General features: G+C 34.3%; 1 non-coding gene across 1 annotated transcript; it reads left to right on the top strand.

Moving 5' to 3' along the window:
- Positions 1 to 9,625: 9,625 nt before the first annotated feature.
- On the top strand, positions 9,626 to 9,698 carry Trnas-cga (transfer RNA serine (anticodon CGA)). The gene has a single exon. It is a non-coding gene; the product is annotated as a tRNA-Ser (tRNA).
- Positions 9,699 to 11,919: the final 2,221 nt, after the last annotated feature.

Genomic DNA, 11,919 nt, shown 5'->3' with positions numbered 1-11,919 from the left:
AAAATCTTTACGTAAATCGTGTAATTCTTTTGGATATTCTACATCTACCTCGAATATATATCCATCTCGACAAGTGTTTGACATTTCACTTATTTTTTACAATCAAAATTAGCTGGTTCATCCCATTTAAATCCACCATATGGTAAATATTGACTCATAGCATAACCATACAGATTGTTGGCATCTAAGTATGCTAAATAATTTGATATCTTGTATCATCAGAATCTTTCAAATATTTATTATTTGCTTTTACATATCTCTTGCAACATTGTGATATTCACTTCCTATTCCTTTTTCAACCATCAGAATCATATCATAATCATATAGTAAATCAAGTGGTTGTTGAGTCATTTTCAGCACTGCACCCCAAGATAAAGCTGGTGCTGTAAAATACCAAGATGGATCTAAATCATATGCTTTTATACAAGTTTTTCTAAAATTTCAAACACATCAGCCAATAACAAAACATCAGTTTTCAGATACAAATCATGATATTCACTGAGATTTTACGTATTAAATTTTTCCCAAACCATTTTTGCATATTCATAATCTTCATCACTTATGTTACAACCATCCAGTTTATTGTAAAATTCTTCTTTTGCTGGTAATTATGTCTCTTCAAGTTTCTTCCAAGAATCCATGTAACCAGATGGATATACATCTTTTCTGATCACTAGATTACGTCTCTTTAAAGTTCTATGTATAGGTTTTCCATCCACTCGACGGCTGCAGGGGAGGCTGCATAAAGTTCTCGAATGGATCCTTTAAACGCACGTTTAGGGCATTCCTGAATGATGTGCTGGACCGTTTGCTCTGGATGTCCACAATCGCACTGTGGTGAATCTCGTATGCCCCATCTACACAGCATCTCGCCTCTTCTGCCATGACAAGTTCTGAGTCTATTGAGTATAACCCAAGTTCTTCTTGGCAGGTCTGTACCAGGTAGGTTTTCACCAGGTGATATTTCATTGCAGTTCTTGGATAGTCCGGTCTGAGCCCATTCATTTTTCCATGAATCCATAGCATCTTAAGACATAGCCGTAAGGTTTTGAGCTGTTCTCCATGGTGGCCTTCTAGATCTTAGTCAGGAAAGATTTGGGGCAATGTCGTGATGGATTGGAAGGTTGGTATTGGAGGAGATTTTACGCCATTCATTAACTACGGCGGTTTGCCGCCTAATATGTGGTGGAGCTATACTGCAGAGAACAGGAAGCCAAGGTAGTGGTCTGGATTTAATGGTCCCAGTTATGGTTCTCATGGTATTGTTTAGTTGAGTATCCAATTTAGACGTGTGGCTGCTGTTAAGCCAAAGAGGGCTGCAATATTCCGCAACAGAGTATACCAGCGCTACAGAAGAAATCTTCAGAGTATGTACATCAGCTCCCCAGCTAGTATTGGCGAGCTTTTGAATAATGTTATTTCTTGTACGTATCTTAGCAGCAGTATCTATTAAGTGTGGTTTGAATGTAAGCGATCTATCCAATTTAATACCAAGATATTTTGGGTTTGGGTTATGCTTTAACTTTCTACCAGCAAAGGTAACGTCAAGGGATCGGGTTGCCTGTTGGTTGTCTAAATGAAACACTGTAACTTCTGACTATTGGGTTAGGAATTAATCTCCAAGATCTGAAATATTTACCCATTACTCCGAGGTCTTGGTTAAGGGAGTTTCCACACTGTTCAAAACTTTTATGTTGCACAGCCAGGGCCATGTCATCTGCATAACAGAACTTCCACGCATTTGTTGTTGGTATGTCGCTTATGTACACATTGAAAAGTAATGGTGCCAATACAGAACCTTGTGGTAAGCCATTGTTTGAAACAATGGTTCGGCTCTTCTTTCCTTCTAGATGAACTTCAAGGGTTCTATTGCTGAGCATATCACTTAGTAATTTGTACAAGGTCTGGCAAGGGATAATCTCAAGTATCTTGCTAAGAAGACCATGCCTCCACACAGTATCGTATGCAGCGGTTAAATCTACAAATGCAACAGCTGTTTTAAGTTTCCGTTCATAACCATTCTCGATATGTGTTGTTAAAGCCAGTACTTGGTCGCAAAAGTTACGTTGTGGTCGAAAACCAGCCTGCTCGATGGGGATTCTGTCATTCAAAGTCGTCCCAATACGATTATATAAGAATCTCACCAAGAGCTTGAAGCAGGTGCTCAGGAGAGAGATTGGTCTAAAATGTTCAGGCTTGTCTGGTGTTTTCCCAAGTTTTAATATTGGCAATACTTTAGATCTTTTGAATATCTTAGGCAGTCGGCCTTCTTGAAGGATGTTATTATAGAAGTTCATGAGCCAGTTGATAAAATTTTTCCCACTATACTTAATGAATTCTGGGTATAACTCATCTGGCCCAGCTGCCTTCCTGGTTTTGATGTTCGAGATAGCTGTTTTCAGTTCTTCCACTGTGAAGGGTGCTGCAGGATGTGATTTTTCAGCAGCTTGTCTCCACCGTGTTTTAATTAGTTTCTTAATGTTTCTGGCGGTTTCTTTTTCAAGAGGTGCCCTGGACATATTGGCTATATGGCCTGCAATTGCATTGGGAGTGGTTTTTGCTCTTTCACCGGGATTGTATGCACCAGATCCTAGTTTCCTGAGTAGGGCCAACGCTTTTCGACTGGACTTTCTAAAGTCTATACCTTCCACGGTTTTTTTCCACTTTTCTCTTCGGGCGCTGTCAAGTGACTCGATAAGTTCCTCTGCCACTTCCCTGTCTCCCGATTCTTTGAACTCGTTATAGAGGCGTTCAGTTGTTTTATTCCAGGCAGGTGTATATTCTTTCCTGAAACCGCGTGGTATAGTTTTCTTAGCTGATGCAATAAGAGCTTTACTAAATCGTTCATGGTTGTTAATGATAGGCTTTATCCACCGTACAGTGGCATCAGCACATTTTGCGTATGACTCCCAATCAGCCTTTTCAAAATTCCATCTTGGTTTTGGAGCTGATTTTATAAGAGGGACTTGTATTCCAATGTGGACAATGACAGGTCTATGCTGGCTGTATGGGAAGTTAGTTAATACTTTCCTGCTTGATGGGTAACCTTTACCCTTTTGGTCTCTACTAACAAAGCACAGATCTGGGTTGAAACCACGTTGCCATCTAGCTGACCAGAAGGTGTGTCTCTCTTTAGCATCATATATTAGTTGCAGGTCTTCAATATCTGCCCACTCGAGAAGGGCTTGACCATTATCATCGTTTTCACTATAGCCCCATAAACTGTGGTGGCTATTGAAATCGCCCATTAAGAGGGTAGGGTATTTTGTTACAGGGAGTGCTTCTTTTGGCCATTGGATGTTAGGAGGCTTATATACATTGACTATTGTGAGGTTACTTACTAATGTTTCTATTAAAAATATGTTATCTGAAGAACTTATTTTTATTGGAGTCCAGTTATCAATGTCACTATGCACGTATGTAGCAGATCCATAGTTTTCATGGTGAATAGCTCGGGCAACGGTGTATCCACTTATGTGACCTCTTTTCATGAGATCTGCCTCGTCGTTTACATGTGTTTCTTGGACCAGTATGACATGTATATTGTTATCCCATGCTAGTCTTGAGAGGATATCACATTTAGTCTTACTTATACCTTCTATGTTAATTTGCAGTACTCGGACTGATGGGCCGAGGTCTTTTGTCATTGGGTTTTGAGAAGACCTATTCATTTTATTGTTTACTTCCATTTGAACTTTTAAGCCGCGAGATGAGTTCACACTCATAGTGCAGTGCCACGATAGTAGTATACTTTTAGCTACCTTTCGGCATTGCCCGGGGTGTACCACTTGGAGGCAGTCTACTTTTACACATAGATTCCATATATGTGATTGCTGAATGACCTTATAACAACAATTTCTATATGATAATTTTATCTTATCTATGACAGATACCTTAGATTAACAACCTGTGTATGCCTACTTTATCCTTAATTGAATGTCCATAAGACGAGACATTATTTATGTGTTATAATGTATGTTGATTTTATCTTTATCTGTCTGAATGTATTTAAACATGAAACCATTTGCACTTGAAAACACATACGCTAAATAAATAACTAGATTACGTGATTCTGCTGAGAAAAATTTCCTAATATTTGTCATTTGATTCTTTTTCACATTTGATGAAAGTTTGTGAAGTGACGAATCTGTAAATTTGAAAGTGTCAACAAATCTCATTTTCAAATATTTTGTACTCTTACCAAAACTGATGTATTTGTTTTCATTGTGTTGGATTAGCTCTATCTCTTTATCATCATAACCAAGTTCTTTCAGAAAGAGATGAGAATCATATCCAGATAAATTATGTGAATAAATAGGTACAAAGTTAGGATGCTTTAGTTTCAAATTACAATTATTGCACAATGGAGCAATGTATTTTGCATGATCATGATGATGAATTTTTCTCTTATTTCTTGTATAATGACATTTACACTGTGTACAAACTTTAGATTTGTTATTTGATTGTTCTTCAGGTGTAAGTGGTTTCATTTCTTCAATTTCAGAATAAATTTTTCCAATCTCTTCAACCTCTTGCTTCATGCATTCTATAAATTTTTTATGACAGTTTGGTCCTATATAAACAACAGGATCTTTATAATGTGCACTTATGTACTTGATGTAGTAGCAAAATCCGCTTGGTTCATGTTTTTATGTTTAATTGAATATGATTTTGCTGGTTTTGGTTGACAGTTGTCCATCTTCAAAAGTAAACTTTCAAAATCAGCATAAATAACAAATGGAACTTTCTGTGTGTAATGATAATTTTTAAAATTTACCTATGATCCTTTACTTGGCATTTCAACTTTTAATGACTTCTTAGTCAAACAATTCGATATGTGATTATCTAATTTTTCTTTACTATTGAAATGGAGTAAACATAAATCACAAATAAATTTTGCTTTGGTATATATGGTGATTTGACTCGAAGCAAGCTGAGATGAATTTTTTACGGCGCAATAGTGTGAATTACCTTCTTTCTTGAAATAAAGGTGATTTACATGTTCCTCTCTCTTACATTTTGTAATTTTTAATAGATACACTTGATATGTTTCATCTTTCTCTTTCTTACTTTACGTATTTTTTAGTGGATACACTTGATATTTTTCATCAAATGAATACACATTGATAGATACATTAATTCTACTTTCTATTTTTGGAATATGATCAACCACCATGGGAAACTCAATATTTTCAAGTTTCTGATCAAGATCAAGACCAACATTTTTGTATTTCGTTACTCTTTCAGCATTTTTATCTACAGGATACAAAGCTGATTTTATAGCCCACAGAAAACATTTTCGATCATAATTTTTTACACTGATGCAAGCTTTTTTGTTTTTTATTTCTGCAGGTAACGCAATATAAGACGACCCTCTTAGGTGGAACATATTTGCTAATTGCTAGTCATAAACCAATAATTCTGTTTAATGGCCATCCTGATCTTTGTGCTTTAAAATGAGATATTTTCGCTATAATATCTTGTTCCCCACTCTCGAATTTCTTACTAAAATCTTTCTGTCATAATGGTATAGTTTTATGATTGTTGTCTAAATTCTTGAACTTTATCATTCGTCTGCAATTTGTATTCACAAAGTAAATTGAAATTTATCTTCAAACCACAGTGAACTCTTAAGGTTGTCTTTCACAATTTTCATAATTTTCATCTTCACTGCAGAGAAGAAATGATCAGGTTCAAGTGAGTCTATACTGTTTTCAAAATCTACAATTTGTAATCTGTTTGCAAATACATTATAAACTATGTAATCTGTAATTGCTTTTCTGTCTCTTGATTTTTTAAAATAAATCAGTGTAAAAGGGAAATAATACTTCTTTATTGGTTATAGTCTTCTGTTTTGAAAACATCTGTAGAAAACGGAAATAATTTTTTCAATGGTTTATTTTCTTTAGTATTAGCAGACACATCTGTAGAAAACGTAAATATTGTTTTCCATGGTTTATGTTTGTAAGTTGGAAAACATCATCATTTTCAGTATTATGATAGGATGATTGTTTCCAAAGATTGTCACTCACTTTAGTTGTCGAATGTTTAAAAATAAACGTAATTAAGTTAGCTTTTCTTAAATTACTATATCCTCATAAATTATTTAAATTATTTCTTTTGCAATAATGATGGAGTTTAGCAACAGTGAATTGCCACTTGTTCATGAAGTTGAGCAACTGTGTCTATTTCCATTTTGCTCTTCTATTTGTATGAAGAAATTTATTAATTTGTAAAAGTATTTGTTTCACAAATCGATGGAAACGATAATTATTTAATAGATGGATAAGGATTATTATTTAATACGTTGGTAAGGATTCTTACTTCATAGACAATAAATCATAAAGGATTATTATTTAATAGATAATAAGTCATAAAATTCAAGATGCTTCCACTGCTTCAACTTTCTTATTCTTAATGTAATCTAATGTACACTTCTTAAATCTCTTGCTATAGTTATCTTTATGTGAAGTATTTATATAAAAACAACTTAAACCTTTAATCTCTTGACAACTTTTACATTTCTTTGTAGATGTGGATGCTTCTTCAGTGACAGCTTCTGTGTTATTCACTGATAATAATATTTTTGAATGTTCTTCACTGGGAATTTGACCTAAATGTTCTTTGTAATAATATTTTGCAACACGTTTTCCATATGTGCGAGGAATTCCACCTTTATTGTAATTTTTACATGATATTTATTTATAAATAGTCTACACATGGTTCTATAACCATCTTTTGTGTATTTCTGTAAAGTAAAATTATCAATTGACGCCTCTGTATTGCAATATTTACTAAATTTAGATTTCACAGAAGACTCTTCTTGAACCTGCTCCATCTATATAGAAAAAATTTATTAGATATAACAAAAAGTAAATTTTTCTAATTTTTGCAATTTAATCTATAATCTTCACCATCATCAAACGTATAAACATCACAATCATGAAAAATATGCTGCTTCTTCTTGAGCATCCATCAAAGTAAAAATGTCAATTATTTCAGCTGTTTCTAATTTTCTGTTATTAATAATCTTCCTACAAAATGGACAACATTGTTTTTCCTTTAATCACTCACGAATATAATTTTTATGAAACATACCTTCAGTTCCTTGTTTTACTTTTTCAATAGTATCAATAACAGGTTGACCTTATTTTAAATTTTTCATGCTGTGTTCTTGGTGGTTTTTTTGCAGAAGTTGAATTGCTGTTTCAATTCTACAGCTTTCTTTCTATTTCGCTTAGTTTTTTAACAACTTCTTCATTGTACTTTGTAAACATTTATTAAGGAAGAAGAAAACATTATGCTTAATGTTATGTTTAATATTTATGTTGTTATGAAATGATGTATTTTATTTCTGAACTTACCTTCATTTGGTTTTCTAGTAATGTCTATCATAAAGAATCTGAACTCAGTGTTCCAACATTTGCTACACATTTCTTTAAAATGATCAAACTTTAAATCTTGTCCAACAAATGCATGGTAAATATGATTTAAACTTGTATCATCTTGTCTAAAGATATTTAAAAAGTTTAGGTTATCTTTGACTAACTGTTTAGGTGTTTTTGAGTACGTTTGAGCTAAGTATTCCTTTATGTCTACCTCTAGTGAAATAATCTCTAACGATATTTTGATTTTAGAGAATGAAGTCATCATTGAATTTTCTTCATATTCATTTAATGGAATGATTTTTTCATTAATTTTTTCATTAATTTTACCTTCAATTTTTTCACATCTTTTTATAAATTTTTGATATTTTTGATGATTTAAACTTTTTGAATAAACACACAAATGATTAATTTTAATCCAATTCAACCATCCTAGAGCTAAAATATAAGTATCGTTCATTAATGTCGTTTTTCCACATCCACTTGGTCCAATTACTGCACATCAAATAGAATTAGGTAAACGTTTACCATATTTGTTTTTCAACTTCTTTTCTGTAAGTCTTATTTTTGGTTCCCAATCTGTTTTGCTCATTTATTAATAATTTTTAGTAGTAAATGGGTAGATTATTCCAACTGAGTGACAAGTCATCTGTTCTGAGAAAACGATTGACTGTTCCAATAAGAGAGAGTTATACTAATGATTCATGAGTTATTTTTTTTCGTTTTTTAACTCCAAATATTACATCGAAAAATAATAACCTTTATTGTGATGGAGAGACAATAGAAGTTCCTGTAAGTCAGTATAGCTTGAAAAATTAAAAAAAAATTCTTAATTCAAAGAAACCAAATATTCACATTAAAGCAGATGAAATTCTAAACAAAATTGTTATCGAAAGTGATGTAAAATTGTATATGGATATAGCAGATAGTATTGGAAGTTTGCTTGGTTTTAGTAATCAAGTTGTTGAAGCTGAAGAAAAAGCTGTGGCTAAAGATGTTCCTAAAATTATTCCATTCTACCTTGCAGATGTAATGTTTGTAAAGCATACTGATCATTTTCACAGAGAAACTAATATTATTGCTTCATTCAAGCCTGATGCAGAATTTGGTTGACTAATAATTCATTAACCACATTATCCTGTAAATATTCTTATTTTTGATCCTGTTCAAGACTTAGAAATAAGTGTAACTGATGAAAATGATAATTTGATTGACTTTAATGGCACTTGTGTAACAGTTGTTTTAGAAATGTCTTAATAAATTGTTTCCTTAATAAATCATGAATAAAATTGAGAGTTATCAGTTTTGCTCATTCCCTGTGAATGAGAAAACTAAAAATAATTTAAATGCTCCCAACAAAGCTACAGAAACTGAAATAAATATTGGAGATGGTTGGCTTCATCCCAATCATGCACAATTGTACATGAATATTAGTATTATTGGAAATGATGGTACAGAGTATCCATCTTATGATGGAAAATCCAATAAAAAATTAATCGATAATTATGTAGCGAAACTGTTTAACTTCATAATGATAAGGAAAGGATCTAACTTCATCTGTCACTGACAAAATAATCTTAGAGGGACATATTCTTAACAATGGAAAAATAAATATTAAGAGAAATGAAGTACTTTATCCATTGTCATAGCTTGGTGAATTTTTCAAGATTACAAAGAAATTATGTGGGAAGGAGATTTAACTGTAATTTTTACATGTAGTTCAACTTCTGGAGATGCAAGTCTTCGATGGTCTTATAAAAATGATGCTGGAATTGAAATAAAAGATACACTTCCAAAAGAGGGAGAAATTGTTGTAGAACCTATGGAGATTTGTATTCTTGTTGCTAAATATGAACCAAACTACGAACTTGACAACGAGAAAATATTCTGAAAAATCATAACTGTCAGATGTCATCTTTCAGCATGTTGTGGTAGCCGAGCTGCCGCTACCATCCATGGAGATACGCCCATATCTGTGTGCTGGGATCCAAGGACCACCTCCCATCATCTGCAGTCTGCCTGCGTCACACACACTGGACCATAACTGCGCACACTCCGCTGCAGAGTGAAAATCTCATTCTGGAAACATCCCCCAGGCTGTGGCTAAGCCATGTCTCCGCATATCCTTTCTTTCAGGAGTACTAGTTCTGCAAGGTTCGCAGGAGAGCTTCTGTAAAGTTTGGAAGGTAGGAGACTAGGTACTGGCAGAAGCAAAGCTGTGAGGACGGGACGTGAGTCATGCTTGGGTAGCTCAGTTGGTAGAGCACTTGCCCTCGAAAGGCAAAGGTCCTGAGTTCGAGTCTCGGTCGGGCACACTGTTGTAATCTGGCAGGAAGTTTCGTATCAGCGCACACTCCGCTGCAGAGTGAAAATCTCATTCTGGATACGTGGTCATGTTCATCAATAAAGTGTTCTATCGTCTGACCGGCTGCCTTGTTTGCCCACCCCATCGTCAACATCCAGCAGAGAACCACTCGCACACTGTTAGTCTGCAATAAATCCTATTACAGTATGCCTATGGCTGCGTAATGAAGCAGATCACATTGGCGGTTCTGGTCATGTCATTTACTCAGGGTAGCCAAATGCCTGGTTCGTTCAGATGTAATAGACGAGCCATGCCCTTCTTCTCTGGTTTTACGTTGGGAAAATTTCTGACCATCTCAGCATATAATGTGGAAAGTTGAGGGAGAGGTAGCAGGCCAACCATTGCTGTATGTAGATACAAGAACAATATGTCTGGAACACGTGCAACAAGTCGAACATTTGGCAGAGTAGTTGAGTGGCAACTTCTGTCACCTCTTTCCCTGCTCTAACTGACACTTTCTATTCTGTGTACATCTCCTTTATCAACTTTCTATATTTATAGTCTATGCCAAAATCTTTTAAAATTCTCAGCAGTACACTGTAGTTGATTATTTCAGATGCCTTCTCACAGTCGATAAAACAAATGTACACCTCTGTGTTCATTTCTATCATTCTTTCTCGAATCATCCTCAGACAATCAATATCATCTTTTGTTCCCTTACTGAAACCAAACTGGTCTTCCACAGTATTTTCCTCCACTTTTGTTTTCAATTCTGTTTAGTATGACTCTTGTGACAGCCTTTGTAATATGAATGATAAAACTTATGCCCTGTAGTCTTTGCGTTATTTTGTGTTGTACATATTAGATAAAGGCACTAGAATGGTCTCAAGCAGATCATGGGGCCAAATTTCTGTGTTATAAATTTTGTTTACTACCTCAGTCAATCTGGCTATTGAATTTCGACCTAAGACTTCAGTGTCTCAGTTGGTATTCTGTCACAGCCCAAAACTTTCTTTTCCCAGAGTTCCTGCACTGCTTTCTACAACTCCTATTTCAGTATCATAGTACCTCATTCTACTTCATTCGATTCCCCTTCATCTTCCAAAAACCAGACTGGTGTTATTTGTGTATGCAATACACAACTGTTCCACATAATGCTTTCAAATTTTCTTTCCTGTTCTACATGTACAGTCTTTTTCCCTAATATTCCAATATATTTTCAATATAGTTACTGTACTCTTTCTTGAAGTTTTCATTCCTCAGTTCCCTAACATCCCATTTCTCTATCTTTTGTCTTTTCTTCATAGGCTTTAATCTTGTCCTCATATCTGTTATGATTAATTCATGCCCTGTATTGGCGTTTGATTCATGAAGGATTTTTGCTATCTTAAGAGTGTTTTTAAATCTCTAGCTGATTCCTTGTTTGCTTATTTTTCTTTCTTCTATTTATCTTAAACATTTCACTGTTTGTATATTTCTTCCAATTTTCTTTTCTTTTCCAGTTCTTTCAATTACTCATGTTGTTTATTCATCTGATCCTCTCTAGCCTGGTCAGTTAACCTTCTTAGTTCATTGTTCAGTTTTCTGTACTGACTTCTACGAGACCGTCGTTTTTGCATTTCCTTTTCTCATATATTTTATCCAACATATTTCCTGTTATCCACTGTTCTGCCCTAATATTCCAATATATTTTCAATATAGTTACTGTACTCTTTCTTGAAGTTTTCATTCCTCAGTTCCCTAACATCCCATTTCTCTATCTTTTGTCTTTTCTTCATAGGCTTTAATCTTGTCCTCATATCTGTTATGATTAATTCATGCCCTGTATTGGCGTTTGATTCATGAAGGATTTTTGCTATCTTAAGAGTGTTTTTAAATCTCTAGCTGATTATGATAAAGTCTATTTGATATCTAATAATTAAACCTGGATCTTTTCATGTATGTAATCTTCGTTGATGCTGTTTAATCCAAATATTAACAGTCCAGAGATCAAATCGTTCAGAGAAGTCTATAATTTTTTCTCCCCTTTCAAAGCTCGACCTACATTCATCTACCCTTTCACATTATACCATTCCAGTTACCCACCTTTATAGTTATTACTGGTCCTTTTCCATTTTCATTGTAGACTTCCTCAGTCTCATTTATTTTGTCCACGTCCTCTTTGTTTGCATCTGATATTGGCTTGTGAACTTGAATAATCAATGTATCCACAGGCTTACTATATAATTT

Source organism: Schistocerca nitens, chromosome 2 (genome assembly GCF_023898315.1).
Source record: "Schistocerca nitens isolate TAMUIC-IGC-003100 chromosome 2, iqSchNite1.1, whole genome shotgun sequence".
Lineage (NCBI taxonomy): Eukaryota > Metazoa > Arthropoda > Insecta > Orthoptera > Acrididae > Schistocerca > Schistocerca nitens.
Note: the sequence above shows the minus strand (reverse complement) of the source record. Positions and strands in the feature narration are given on the sequence as shown.